The sequence below is a fragment of the Pantherophis guttatus genome, chromosome 7 (genome assembly GCF_059756535.1).
Source record: "Pantherophis guttatus breed Tessera chromosome 7, ASM5975653v1, whole genome shotgun sequence".
Classification (NCBI taxonomy): domain Eukaryota; kingdom Metazoa; phylum Chordata; class Lepidosauria; order Squamata; family Colubridae; genus Pantherophis; species Pantherophis guttatus.
The window spans coordinates 70,041,886-70,055,848 of NC_142069.1; positions in this window are offsets into that span (position 1 = coordinate 70,041,886).

Consider the following 13,963-nt stretch of genomic DNA (forward strand, 5'->3'; position numbering starts at 1 on the left):
TGAAGGGGCTGTAAATATTTTCACAGCCCTCTTTTTGACTCGTGCAGTATACAGGTCCTCAATGGAAGGCAGGTTGGTAGCAATTGTTTTTTCTGCAGTTCTAATTATCCTCTGTCGTCTTTGTCTGTCTTTTGGGTTGCAGAACCAAACCAGACAGTTATAGAAGTGCAGATGACAGACTCAACAATTCCTCTGTAGAAATGATGCATCCATCACGCTAGACCAGTCTTTCCCAAACTTGGCAAATTTAAAATGTGTGGACATCAATTCCCATGGCTGGTTGGGATACTTGTTGTAGTCTACACATCTTAAAGTTGCCAAGTTTAAGAAACACAGCTCTAAACCTTCAATCTAGTCTGTAGAGGCAGTTTGTTCACAAACTATACAAAAGACTCAAACATGCCTTGGAAGAATAGCAAAACAAAACTACTATTTTGTTTAATTGTTTCCACATCTACTTAAGCAGATATTTTGTGTTGAGTGTGTAAAGACCATACATTCTTCATTTCCTAGTTTGTTAAAACTATTGATAAACAAGAGAAGAAATTATTAACCTGTTATAATATTGCCTTTATTTTTACTAATTCTTCGTGAATAGCATGTCAGTAAGACAACTTCTTTCTTTCATTACAGTGGTACCTCGATACTTATTGTTAATTAGTTCTGGGAGGTACGATGGGTACCAAAAACGAGTACCAAACCATTTTTCCCATAAGGAATAATGTAGTGAGTCACGAGGCAGCTGACACCGACAAGTTCTAGCTTATATGTTGAGTACAAAACATAAGATGAGCACCAGGACAAAATTCTCATGTCAAAATGCACTGAATATCAAATTTGATGAGTTTCAAAGCAGTTGAGTACCAAGGTACCACTATAATTCCATATCTTGCTTTATTCACCTGAATTTTCATTCCTGCCTTCTGAAAAGAAGCTATAAGATTTCTCCTTTTAAAGACAACCATCTAGATTCACTGGGCAAGAATGAACTTTCAACAAGTTGCCAAGGAGAGAAACTTGAAATCAGTCAGGCTCCTGCAAGAGTGAATTAAGGTTAATAAATTACAAGGTTTTGTTTCTAGCAGGAAGAAACAAAGCATAGTTTCTATGCTCAGAAACCTATTTATGAAACAGGGATAGAACGTGTTAGGAAAACTAATCATATTGCCTTGAAAGGAATAAATAAGTGACATACTGGATTGGAAAACACTGCACATTTTCAGAAATCAAATATTGTCATGTTCTTAGGAATATTATATCTAGCCTACAAAATTCCAGATGAGCACTAGAGGCCCACAAAGAAATGCAAATAATTCTGCCTTTTTGCTGAATTGTGATCAGGAGTTATTAGCAAAACCAATACCTATTAAAATAGCAAACATTTTATGTCTTAGATTGCAGCCTTAAACTTACTTAGGGTTAAAACACACTGAATTTAAGACAATGTTCAGTAGGATTATAGTGTCAAAACCGATTTGTGTGAAAATGAAGCCAGTTAGAATCATGATAAGGCAAATCCATAAACATGTCTAGATCAGGTTTCAACTCCCATAATCACTAAGTATCATTCTGAGAAATTTTTAATAGGTATATGAAAATGTGTTAAAACTAATGGCATGATTACTTTAAAAAAAGAAATTAATTGTCCTTTATTGTTTGATTGTTATGTTTATGGTAGGACTTTATTACAGTCACACACCATCATATATGCATAAATCCATCATAAATCATAAATAAAACAGACCCAAGGAGCAACAGAAATGACTGTGTGTCTAAAAACACATCATAGAAGTAGAGTTAGGCAAAGAATTTGCCAAATTATTGAAATTATTATTATTAGATTAGATTAGATTAGATTAGAATTCTTTATTGACCAAGTGTGATTGGACACACAAGGAATTTGTCTTTGGTGCATATGCTCTCAGTGTACATAAAAACAAAAGATACATTCGTTAAGAATCATAAAGTACAACACTTAATGATAGTCATAGGGTACAAATAAGCAATCAATTAACTTCGGATTTGTATCAAATTTGCTGCAGGCAAGCAATTCTTTAAATCAAAGTCACTAGAAAGATAACCAAAGTAAGTTTCTTTATTAGAAGACATTCCTATGAGTTTGTCCATTCCTTTTCGCCTCTCTCTCTGACCCACTTTCTAGCCAAACAAAGCAAAATCTACAATTTGGACAGCTAGAGAAGGTAGCTTTTTGCTGTCCCCAGAAGCATAGTTAAAGCATTGTTATGGTCCCAGTTCAGCATGGATTCTTTCGTAGGACAGAGTTCAGCTTCAAAAATAGCAAAGGCAGTTTAAAGCAACTTCAACCCACAAGTTTTTTTGCTTGGCCAATATGTACTGATGATTGTATGCTGTGCTATTGTAAACTAGCTGAATTTTTGGCAACTTCACTTTGCAATGGGAAAGGCAAATTACTTTTCTCATATCATGAATGAGCAAATACGGAAGAAGAAAAAACATACCTTTTGTCCATTTTTGTCCAAAATGAGAATAGCTTATAACTAAGTTTCTCAACTAATTCAATAGTTGCATGATTTAAAAAAAGTTATTTTCCTTATGTTCCTTAATTACTTATTGATTGCTACAGTTGGGTAAATGTTTGGTAGATCTGTATATCTAATACCATACTTTCAACAAAAAGCACATGCAAATATTTAAATAGAGATAGACAGTTTGGTGTTGTAGCTAGAAACTAGAAGACTGTGAATTCTAGTCCTGCCCAAGGCATGAAGCCAGTTGGGTGACTCAGTCATTGTCACTCAGTCCTAGCAAACCCCTTCTAAATATATTGCCAAGAAAACCTGAAAGGACAAATTCAGGAAGTTGTCAGAGTAACAATGATTTAAAGACAAACACACAAAATTAAATGTACTGTACATGTATTATTTTTAATGGCCTGAATTTGTATCTCCTATATCAGAGTCATACCTCTCATCTTGTCCTTATTAGCTTTCGCTGAAGTTAAGCTACCCCATTTTTTTTAACTATAAAGATAATATTTGGAACTCAAAAGGAACCAATGTTGCCAGATCTTTTCAGCTTTTCAAAAGACTTAGTATGCAAAAAAATTGATGACTTTTACTCCTGGGATGACAACTTTGCAATTATTTTTGGCTTAGCTATGATGGCTATGAGCCATGGTGGTGCAGTGGTTAGAGTGCAGTACTGCAGGCTACTACTGCTGACTGTCAGGTGCCTGAAATTTGGCAGTTCAAATCTCACCAGGCTCAAGGTTGACACAGCCTTCCATCCTTCCGAGGTGGGTAAAATGAGGACGCAAATTGTTGGGAGCAATATGCACTGTAAAGCAGTATATAAGTCAAAGTGCTATTGCTATTGCTTCTTGTTGCTGCATTTCACGCATTTCTCCTCCTCTTCCCCCAACACACAAACATCTCTCCATCTCTGGTACCTTCACCAGCTGTCTGAAATTGATGCATGTCTCATCATCTGATGAGCATGAGAAAGAGACAGTTGAGGGACTCCAGTCTCTGGCAAGCCTTGGCAGAAACCGTTGACGTTAAAAAGAGTGACTGCAGGTGCCTTTGGCTAGATGTGCTGCCAAGTAATCATTCAATTTACATCGAGTAATCGCAAAATGATAATGTCCACTTAGGGAGAGAGATAATTTTCTTTCTCCAGGAGTGACTCCTAAGTTATAGCTAAGAGGTTCTATCAAAGAGATGAGTGCCAATAAATAAATAAATAAATATCTTGAGGCACAATGAACTTTACAGTTCCTAGGTCATCATTCATGTGAAACAAAATGTGCCGGAATCAAATGCCAATGGAAATCACACTCAGACATAAACCTTGTTAGAAACTCAGATTTCTGTACCTTATCTAACTATAGGTCAAGTGATCTGAAATCTGGAAAGAAAGTTAAAGTTCAACCAGTTTAAAAAGCTTTCAAAAGTTTGTTTTAAGATGAAATACATGCTATGGGTTATCTGTCAAATAAAGATAAAAAGCTTAAGTCTAGGAAAAGATAAAGTTGTATACTGGAATGAAAACTATGTACAATTACATAAAATATGTTGACTGTACTGTACATATTTTCACTCTGATATACACATTCAAAAATTGTTGAATTGATCAGATTTTTGAGTTGACTTTATCTACTTGCAAGTATTATGTGACGGTTTTGTCTGACTTTGGACATATTATACCATGTACAAGAATGTCATGGAGCAAAGGTACAGGGAAGTGAAGCTCTTAGGAATAATGTACCCAAGGGCTTCTTAGTACCTTACTTACAATATTTACTTTAAAAAGGGCAGTTCACAAATGACGCTTGTGACTATTATACATTCAAACAAGTCCATTAAAGGACTTCCTTCCAGAAGATTATGGCCTGAATTGGGTAAACAATCTTTTTGGGTAATAACCATTTTTCTTTTAATTTTTAGAGCCTTTAATAGGGCGATTCGCAAAACAGCTACATTGGGACAATTGTCTCTACACAAAATAGCTCCCCCTGGGCACATATAAGTAATAAAAAACTTGTTTAACTAAAGGCAAATCAATCCTAAAAGTGGCTTTCAGCTGTAATAAAGTCATTGTTGCAAATAAATGTGGCATCAGAGACTGAGGCTGTGTTTTGCAGCAGATTATTTTTCTAACTACAATGTTTGTTTATTTATTTATTTAAAGCCTGGTGAGATATTGCCTATTCATGACTTGGTGGAAAGTCATACCCTGTGACCTGTAATACTTCACAACCAATGCAACAAGCACCATGATTTATTTCAAAAAGAACCTCCTGGAAGTACATTCTGTTTCATATTATGTTATTGAGTGTTATAAATATTGTAGGCTATCCCGGAGTTGCTGTTGTGAGATGGGCAGATATATAAAATAAAATAAAATAAAAATAAATAAATAGCATTGATTCCTTAATCACAGTAATAGAGCACAATTACGTCAATGTCGACACCTCCAAGCCAAGGTTTTGCATACAGACATGTATCATCTTTTAGTTGGACAATCTGGAACAAATCCTAGGCAGAGGCTGCCATATAAATTGTTTAAATCAATCAATCATGGTTTTATCAGCTACCTATGTCCCTCTTTTATAGCCCTGGCTTGTCAATGAGTCAGAAAACAGTAGCTTGTGAAATAGCGCCAGAGAAGGAGGGCCTCACTGCCTACAGTTCTTATGCTATGAAGACAGAGGCCAACTTTTAAGTTTGCAGAGCTCACAAAGCACAAATTAGCCAACTGCACTTCAACTTAGTGAATTGTTGAGATCCAATCTCTTGGTTAGCATTTAACTAACCATTTTCTGTGGAAACCTAGCAGATGTTTAATTGGGTAAGGTGAATAGGGTTGAAAATAATAAAAGCCAGTATATCTGATCACCATCTATCAGTTCATATCAACAATACATAATTATCTGTATTTCTCATAGCAGAATTTGAGGCCCATATAGACAAAATTGGGGTTTTGTGAAAATAGACAATTTTTAGCTTTAAAAACTCAAGGAGGGTGTGGGGTAATGGTCACCATATCAGACTGTACAAGTATATCCAATTGTTGTGCCCGTCAGCGGCCTTTGCAGATTGTAGCTGATTCTGACAACAAGGAGGCTGGTGTGGTGCTGCACCAGCAGCCTGTGCAGCTGGCACTCGAGTCAGACAATGAGGAGGCTGGAGAAGATGTGGTGCCAGAGGCAGGGACTCAGCAAGGGCCTTCAGAACCTCCAGAAGCTCTTTTAAGTGAATAGGACGAAGAGGAGGAGCCTCTTCCTGTTGCATGGGCGTGCAGAGCTGCCAAAAGGCAGGAGTGGCTCCTCAGGAGGAGGTCTCCTCGAGAGTAAGGCTTGGGGCTAATTAGCCACTCCCTTAACCTATTTAAGGAGGAATGCCGACTGAAGCAATTTGTAGGGAACAACTTTAGTTCACTCTCCTTCGCGTCTGAATTCTCTGCAAATTGCTTCTGGGCTTTCTGCCAACCATAGTAAGATTGTGATTACTTTATCTTTGGTTTCTTGTAGGCTGTTAAGAAAGTTTATTAACAGCCTTTGTTTGAGAAAGACTGAGTTATTTTAGTAAATTAAGTTTTGTACAGACTTTGTGTGTGCTGCGTTCTTTGGGGTCCGTAGCTGGGGCAGAACACCAATCTACAATCTATTTTTGTCTTTCTGGGTTACATTCTATGATATGCAGTTCTATGTTATCAAAAAACATCAGTCTTGGTCGATACTCATGATACGTTAGAAAGACTAGAAGGGAGACCAATCTGGACTCTTCACTTTAAAATCAGATGACAGTAAGATCATATTTGACCTGCAGGCACTGTTTCAGATGAAAATACCAAAGTGAGCAGGACATTGTGAAATTGAATTGATCATGTGGAAAATAAGGTTATAGTATCATTTGGGGAAGAAAGAAAAGCTAAACTAATCTTTCCAGAAGAGATTATTGGAATGGGGGCAGAGACAACAGATGTCACTGAATGTTCCCAATATAAATACTGTCTTGTTCAGTATCCTAGAAATAATGATGCTACTCTTGTCTGAGCCTTATAGGACAGAACACTTTTCAATTTTCACTCAAAAATGTATAACCAGCCACTTACAATTAGAATTTTTAATTTCAATTTTGTCATGAAGACAAAGAGTTGGCTGCAGGATCTAAACAGTAGTGCTGAATTTCAGGGTCCCATCAGGCAAAAAACACATGAAAGATTGTAGTGCAATCTTTCTCAAGTTTAGCAACTTTAAGATATGTGGACTTCAATTCCCAGGATTCCCCAGCCAGCATGGCTAACTGGGAAATTCTGGAAGCTGTAGTACACATATCTTAGAATTACCAAGGTTGAGAAACACTGCTGTAATGTAAGCCCAAAGAGATGCAATAAACAGAATGAAGTACCCTAAATTCCACCTTCACCTGAGCTTCATTCACAGCCCAACCCAGTCTCCATTATCGCCTTCAATCTCCTCTCAGGCAACATTACGACTCCCAAATGTGCCCAACCCTGCACTAAAGCAGAATGATGTTCAACAATTCTTAACAGAATCCCATTGAGACAGTACTATTGAAAAGAGGTGGGCAGGGTAGGAAAGCATAGATAACTTCAATTCTGTGACAGGTATTTAGTATATAATTCCAGTAAAGCATCTTTTTGCAAATAGTCCTTAATAATAATGCCTGGGTTTTCTATGTAGGTGGGGTTTTTTTGCCTTCTCAATGGAAGTTGTAAATTCCATTGCTTGTTTAGACAAGCAGAAAACAAACTGTACCAATATGAACAAAGAATAATAGATTTGAGTGATTCTGGATATTTCCAGTTTCTGTTTTCTCTGATGCATTTCTCCTCCTACAGCTACTTTCTTCCTGAACACATTTAGCTGGAATTTTACATAATGTTCCTCAATTTATTGTATTTCATTTACATGATGATGCAGACATACCCTGGTAACATCTTTTTTTTTTCTTCAGCCTAGGAGTGAGACAAGTCCTCAGCTGTATTGGCCTTCATGTACAGTTTTCCAAGTTGAGCGGACAGCATCCAAGGACAGCCTCAAAGTGGGTAAAAACTGCTGTACTTCACCACCTCTTACATCGGAGGCAACATGAGAGAACAATACAGATGGCATCATATCCTTACTTATTGGCCACTTCAGATTAATGCAAGCTTTATTTATTTATCAAATTTATATGGCTCCCAAACTCACACACAGTGACTCCCATCAGCTTGCAAAATTAAAAAAAGATCAAACAGAGAAAGCTGTAAAATCAGAGCTCAATATGGAAACACAATTATAATTCACTAGATTAACTCATAACAGCCAATTTACCTTTATGTTTTTTATTGTGCAATGCTGTTAAATTAGGCAGAATGTGGCTTAAGATGATCATTAGAATTCTGAGCCTCAAAAAATTAATTCTGAACATCTATCACAGTTCTTGTAACACAGAATCATTGTATACCGTGTTGGACTCAGATGTAAATATCTGTCTGGCTCTAACAACCTTGAACTCTCCTAGTGTGAATGTAATTCAGAAAAAGGATACTGATCTTAGATACTAACCTGAGATAATAATGCATAAACTGAAGGGAAGTAGGCTAGAAAGGAGAATGGGCTACATCAATGGTGGTTTTCAGCCGGTTCTATCCGGTTCGGGTGAATGTCCTGTTTTTGACATTCTGCACATGTGTGGAAGGCTCTGCACATGCATGGAGGTGCTCACATTTTGTTGTGGTCTGCCAGCAGCCTGAGGAGCTGGCAGCGGAATCAGACAGCGATGAGACTGAGGAAGAACAGGGGCCAGTCCTGGAGGCTGGGGAAGGCCTGGATGAGGGTGTCAGAGACAGAGATGGGACCAGGGCCATCAAGGAGTAATGTGCGGACTCCGGAGCCTCCAGAGACTGACAGTAGAGAGGCAGAGGAACAGGAGGAGCCTGTTCCTAGTGCACGTATGAGAAGAGCTGACAGAAGGCAAGAGCAGTTATAGCAAAGAGGACGACTCAGGAGTAGGGCCAAGAGATGATCGGCCCCTCCCATAAGGATTAAAAGACCAGCAACGGCTCTTGGGCTCTTTGTCGGAAAACAACGTTGATAGATTTGTTCTTGTCTTGCTGCACTTATCTCTGGTCGGCGTCTTCTGCTTCTGAACTTTTGCCAAGAGAAGCCTTTGGCGGTTTGCCTAATTATACCAAGGTTGGTGATTAGACTGAAGAATTTGTGTTATGAAGAATTTGTTTTGATTTAGTTTGGACTACGCTGAGAATGAGTTAATTCTCAGCTGTTCTAATAAAGTCTGTTTGTTTTGGAACTGTTCACGTAAACTACTACCTACTTGGGCGTGGATCACAACACATTTGCGAACCGATAGAGAAGGTAAGTGAATACCACCCCTGGGCTACATGGTGCGTGTGTGTGGCTCAAAAACAAAAGGATTGTAAAACACAACTTAAGCTCTGCCTCAGTGCTTGTTTTTTTATAATTCCACCAATTCCAAATTAGATGTGCCCAGTCTCTATGACACATGTGCCATGTTAAAGATTTTTGAGATCCTGAGAAATCAGATGTACTTTTATATGGGATTGGTAGCATCATTGTGAGGGGCATTGCCTTAAGGCAATTAATAGATGATTCAGGGTATGAAGATTTGGGTACATGTGTATGACATACTGAACCAGCCTTTTAACATAATAGATGGGAGAGAAAGTCATCCTGTGTGGTTAGTTTGCAGTTTAGTGTGTTGTTTGATCCCAGATAAATGGGTTATCTGAGTGACTTGCAATTCAATTTTCACAAACAAGTGCGCAATGCAAACACAGCCTTTGTTTTTGGCATGCAAGATATCAAGGGATGAAACCTGGACTTCCAGAGGAACTTTGGGCTGAGTTCCAGAACAAGAACTATGCTACAGCAAATAGGCAGTTTGCTGGATAAGCCAAAGAGGATTTTAGAGCAAGGCAGCATTGTTGCTGAATGAAAGCAAAATAGTATCCCAGTTTTGGACCAGCAGAGATTCAGGTTTAAGGCTGCAATTAGCCATGCAGCTCATCTCATGCAGACATTTAGCCAATCACTCTCATTCAGCCCAACATAATACACAGATTTATTGTTATAGGGATACATTTGAGGAAAAAAATACCATGTAAACTATCTTGGGGTATCATAGGAACTGCCTTGTTATATATAAATAAATGGATGGTGTCTGTACTATAACAGAATGAGTATATTAAACAGGGATCATTTCCCAGGGAGAGTTCAGCTTCACAATTTAGAGATGTGATGCTCTAAGGCCCTGATGGCGAACCTATGGCACGCATGCCACAGGTGGCACGCAGAGTCATATCTGTGGGCACGTAAGCGTTGCCCTAGCTCAGCTCCAGCATGCATGCATGCGGCGGCCACCTGATTTTCGGCTCTTCCGGGCCTACCGGAAGTCAGGAAATGGGCCATTTCTGGCCTCTGGAGGGCCTCTGGGTAGGTGGGGGCCGTTTTCATCTTCCCCGGGCTCCAAGAAAGCCTCTGGAGCCTGGGGAGGGCGAAAAACAGGCCTACCAGGCCCACCATGCCATTGTGTGCCAAAAGCGGGGGGAGAGCGGGTGGGGGGTCACGCACACATGCGCGGGGCGTGGGGCGCATTGAATTATGGGTGTGGACATGCACGCACATAAACCCCCCACACTCCTCCCACTTTTGGCACACAACCGCCAAAAGGTTAGCCATCACTGCACTTCTGTGTCTTGAATTCTCATTGGTTTAACAAGAATTTAACCTGAAGAGGAATGATAGTCTAAATAAGTTGTTTGAGAAAAAAAAAAAACTTCAGATACTATTTTTGATCTCCCTCACTTCAAATGATCTGTTATTTTAAAACAAAACTACAAATAAGCCTTTTTTTCTCCTATTTTTGCATGTTTCAGTTTCCAGTAACAAAATATACAACATAATTGTGCATCCAGAGGGGTTAGCAGAGATTCGAAAAATGTCAAGGTGTAGCTATGCAATTGAAGTCCTGCCCATTTTTACACCTTTTACATCCTTTTTCTTCTCATTCATGTCTACCAAAATCCACTGATTAAAAAAGATAAACCTTAACAATGCATAGAAATTATTTTTCATTGCTTTATTTATTCCCAGGTAGAAACACAACTAAAGTGAAAATGGAGGTAGTCAAATCAACATTCTCTTTTGCTTCCTTCCTCTATCTCTCTTGATTTGCCTCTTTCTACTTCAATTTATTTTTCCTCCTTTTTCCTCTTTTGTTTATTGTCTATCTTCCCATTTTCTTTCCATTTTCCTTTGGGTGCTTGGATTCCAGGTCTACCTATGTCAGATAATAATCTAAAATAGTGCCACTGAACTACACTGTCTATACTGGAAGGATGGTTTTGTGTTTAGACTTTCCCTCCATTTTGTCTAAGGGACTGAAGGAGGAGTGGCTTAGCCACTCTATGAATATGACCCCCTTTACTCACACACATGGGAGAAGGAGAGGAGAGAGAGAACAAGAAGGGAATATGCTCTAGGCTCATTTACCTAAGAAATAAATAAAGACCAGGAGACAATGTTCTGTAATTTAAAATGTAAATAGTTTATTGATTTTAAATAAACAATTAAAGGTTTTCTTGATAAAAGAAATCTGGCTTAATTGTAGCTGCTGGGACATTCCAAGATCTTATTGACCTCTACAACCTAAAACTAAAAACTTTTCTAACAACCTAGGCCAGGGTTTTGTTTTGTTTTCAAAGTTGGCAACTTTAAAATGTGTGGACTTCAACTGCTAGAATTACCCAGCTGGCTACAAAAGCTGCAAAATATAGAACATACCTTTGATTTCCAAACTGTCAGTAATTTAATACAAACCTTTTAGGGAGAATATCAGTGTCCAGCCCTTCCAAAGATTTCACTCAACTATTATAAGCCACAAAACACAGCTGTGAAAACCTGCAGGATTTTTCATACCTGCCTGCTATAATAAATAGATGTGCTTCAAAGGAAATGTTTTCAGGAGCAAAAAACTAGTCTTTGTTGTTTATTGACCCCTCCAGCTGAAACCAACTGACCCCCAGCTGAAACCAAGAGTCAGTCAGCTGCTTGTTTACCATTTACATAACATTTCAATGAAAAGAAGCCTTGATATTTCAAACCATATTTACCAAACCAATCTGGGTTTTTTATTTTTTTTTACTTATAGATAGATGATAGATATATGGATATATAGATAGATGGATAGATAGATGGCTGGATGGCTGGATGGCTGGATGGAGAGATGGGGGAGAGAGAGAGAAAAAAGAAAGGGAGAGATTAACATACAAATTGTTACTAAACTGCTTAGAAAACAGAACAAACTGTTTGTTCATGGCCACATGCAATTGTGTAAATAGATGTGGCATCTCTCTTTGATATTCACTTGCTCTGCATTCTCCAGATTTCCATTGTATAGGTGGGCATAAAAGGAAGTATCTGCAATTTTCTAAGCTACGTATATTTTGATTATTGTAAAGGGGATACGTTTTCATCTATGTCCTTTTAAAAGATTCAGTCTAATTTGGTACAAACTTAGCATCCCTATATATACAAACTAGCTGGATGCCTGTGCTTCGTTATGAAACTATGTGCTTGGACTTGATAAATTGACATTTACAGCCTGAAACTTAATGAAGAATGTGTAATTTCGTAGCATCAGAGTGTGTTAATATAATGCAACTGGCAGTTGGAACAGAGTGGGAGGGGGAGTAGAATGTCTCAGCCCGCAGGCCAAATGAGTCACGCACTGGCCATGCCCACAACTGGTTTGGCGAAGGGCGTGGTAATATTAGGCAACTGGCGGTTGGGACAGAGTTCCTTTCAGGTGGGGAGGGGGAGTAGAATGACTACCTCCTTAGTATCAGAGTGTGTTAATATAATACTGTATATGAAATATTAATGATCTGATGGTCATTTCAAAAAATTGTTTCTTAAAAATCTGCCTCTGCCTACCAGTATCCATCGGTAGTCATCTGGCTAGAATCTGTCAGTGTGTGAGAGAGTTGAGGGGTGTTTGGAAACTCAAACAGTATTTGCTGTGTGAGCAAGAAGAAGACAGGAAGGAAGCTGGGCGTGGCTTAGCTCAACTGTTCTGTAGTAAAGCTGCTTGCTGCTGTGAAAGTAAAACTGAAAGTGAAACTCCTCTCCTCTGCTTGTGTTTTGCAGTTGGGACAGATTTCTTTTGAGGTGGGGAGGGGGAGCAGAACTCCTTAGCATCAGAGGGATGTTTGGAAAGTGAAACAGAATTTGCTGTGTAAGCAAGAAGGAGAAAGGAAGGAGGCTAGGCATGGCTTAGCTCAACTGTTCTGTATTAAAGCTGCTTCCTGCTGTGAAAGTAAAACTGAAAAAGAAACTCCTCTCCTCTGCTTGTGTTTTGCATTTGAAACAGATTTCTTTTCAGGTGGGGAGGGGGAGTAGAACTCCTTAGCATCAGAGCATGTTAATAATAATATAGGAAATAGTAATGCTCTGATGGTCATTTCAAAAAATCCTTTCTAATGAGCACCTAGAAACCAAGAGGAACATATGTGGCAAATTTCAAGTTTGTAGGCTTTACGGTTCTGGAGATTTCGTGATTACGGTGTGAGTGGTTTTTGCTTTTATATATATAGATACATGACAAGATAAGGCTTTTACAAAATGCAAATATAATTTGATAAAAGATGCAAATGGTGACCTATTACATTAGTGATTCACCTGTATTTTCTCATAGTTCTCTCTTTTATTTTATTCTTGTTATTTGTTAGAAAAGGAACAGACAATACAAGAAACAATAAAAACTGTAGGATGGAAACAAAAAGAGTAGAACACATCTTCTGCAGCAACCAATAGTCAGATAAGCAGGAATTAACACCAGACAAACAATGAGGTAGAAAACAATAATCAGTGAATCACCAAGGAGTAAACCACATCCCACCAAAACTGGCAGGGCAAGCTACTATATATAAACAGGCAGCAAATCCTAATACTTACTCAAACTGATATTACTTACCTAGGTGGATAATGAAATGTTTGCAAGCAAACAAGCAAGCTCAAGAACACCAAGAAATCCGGAGATGGATTAAGTCCCGCTCCCCACCTAGGAGTAGTTTGTAGCTACAATTAACTGGAAACCACCTGGACTCCTCCTATTGTTCGAAGTGAACAATATAATTGAAGAACAGGTACTGTATCTAAATTTTAGTTTATATTATGCACAAAAAACTTCAACTTTCAGAGAAGTTGTTATCAGGAAGAGCTATAGAGGATTTACTGATGTCTGAATTGAATTACAGCTGAGCTCACCTCATACTTAAAAGATGCAGTAAAGAAGAGAAACTCTTAGAATTTCTTGAGACTTTGGCTTGAACCAAAGATTACTTTAAATTATCTATGTAAGTCTTCTATTTTCAACTGAAGATGCATAACTGCAAAAATAAAAGTGAACACATAAATTAAATTCATGGAAAG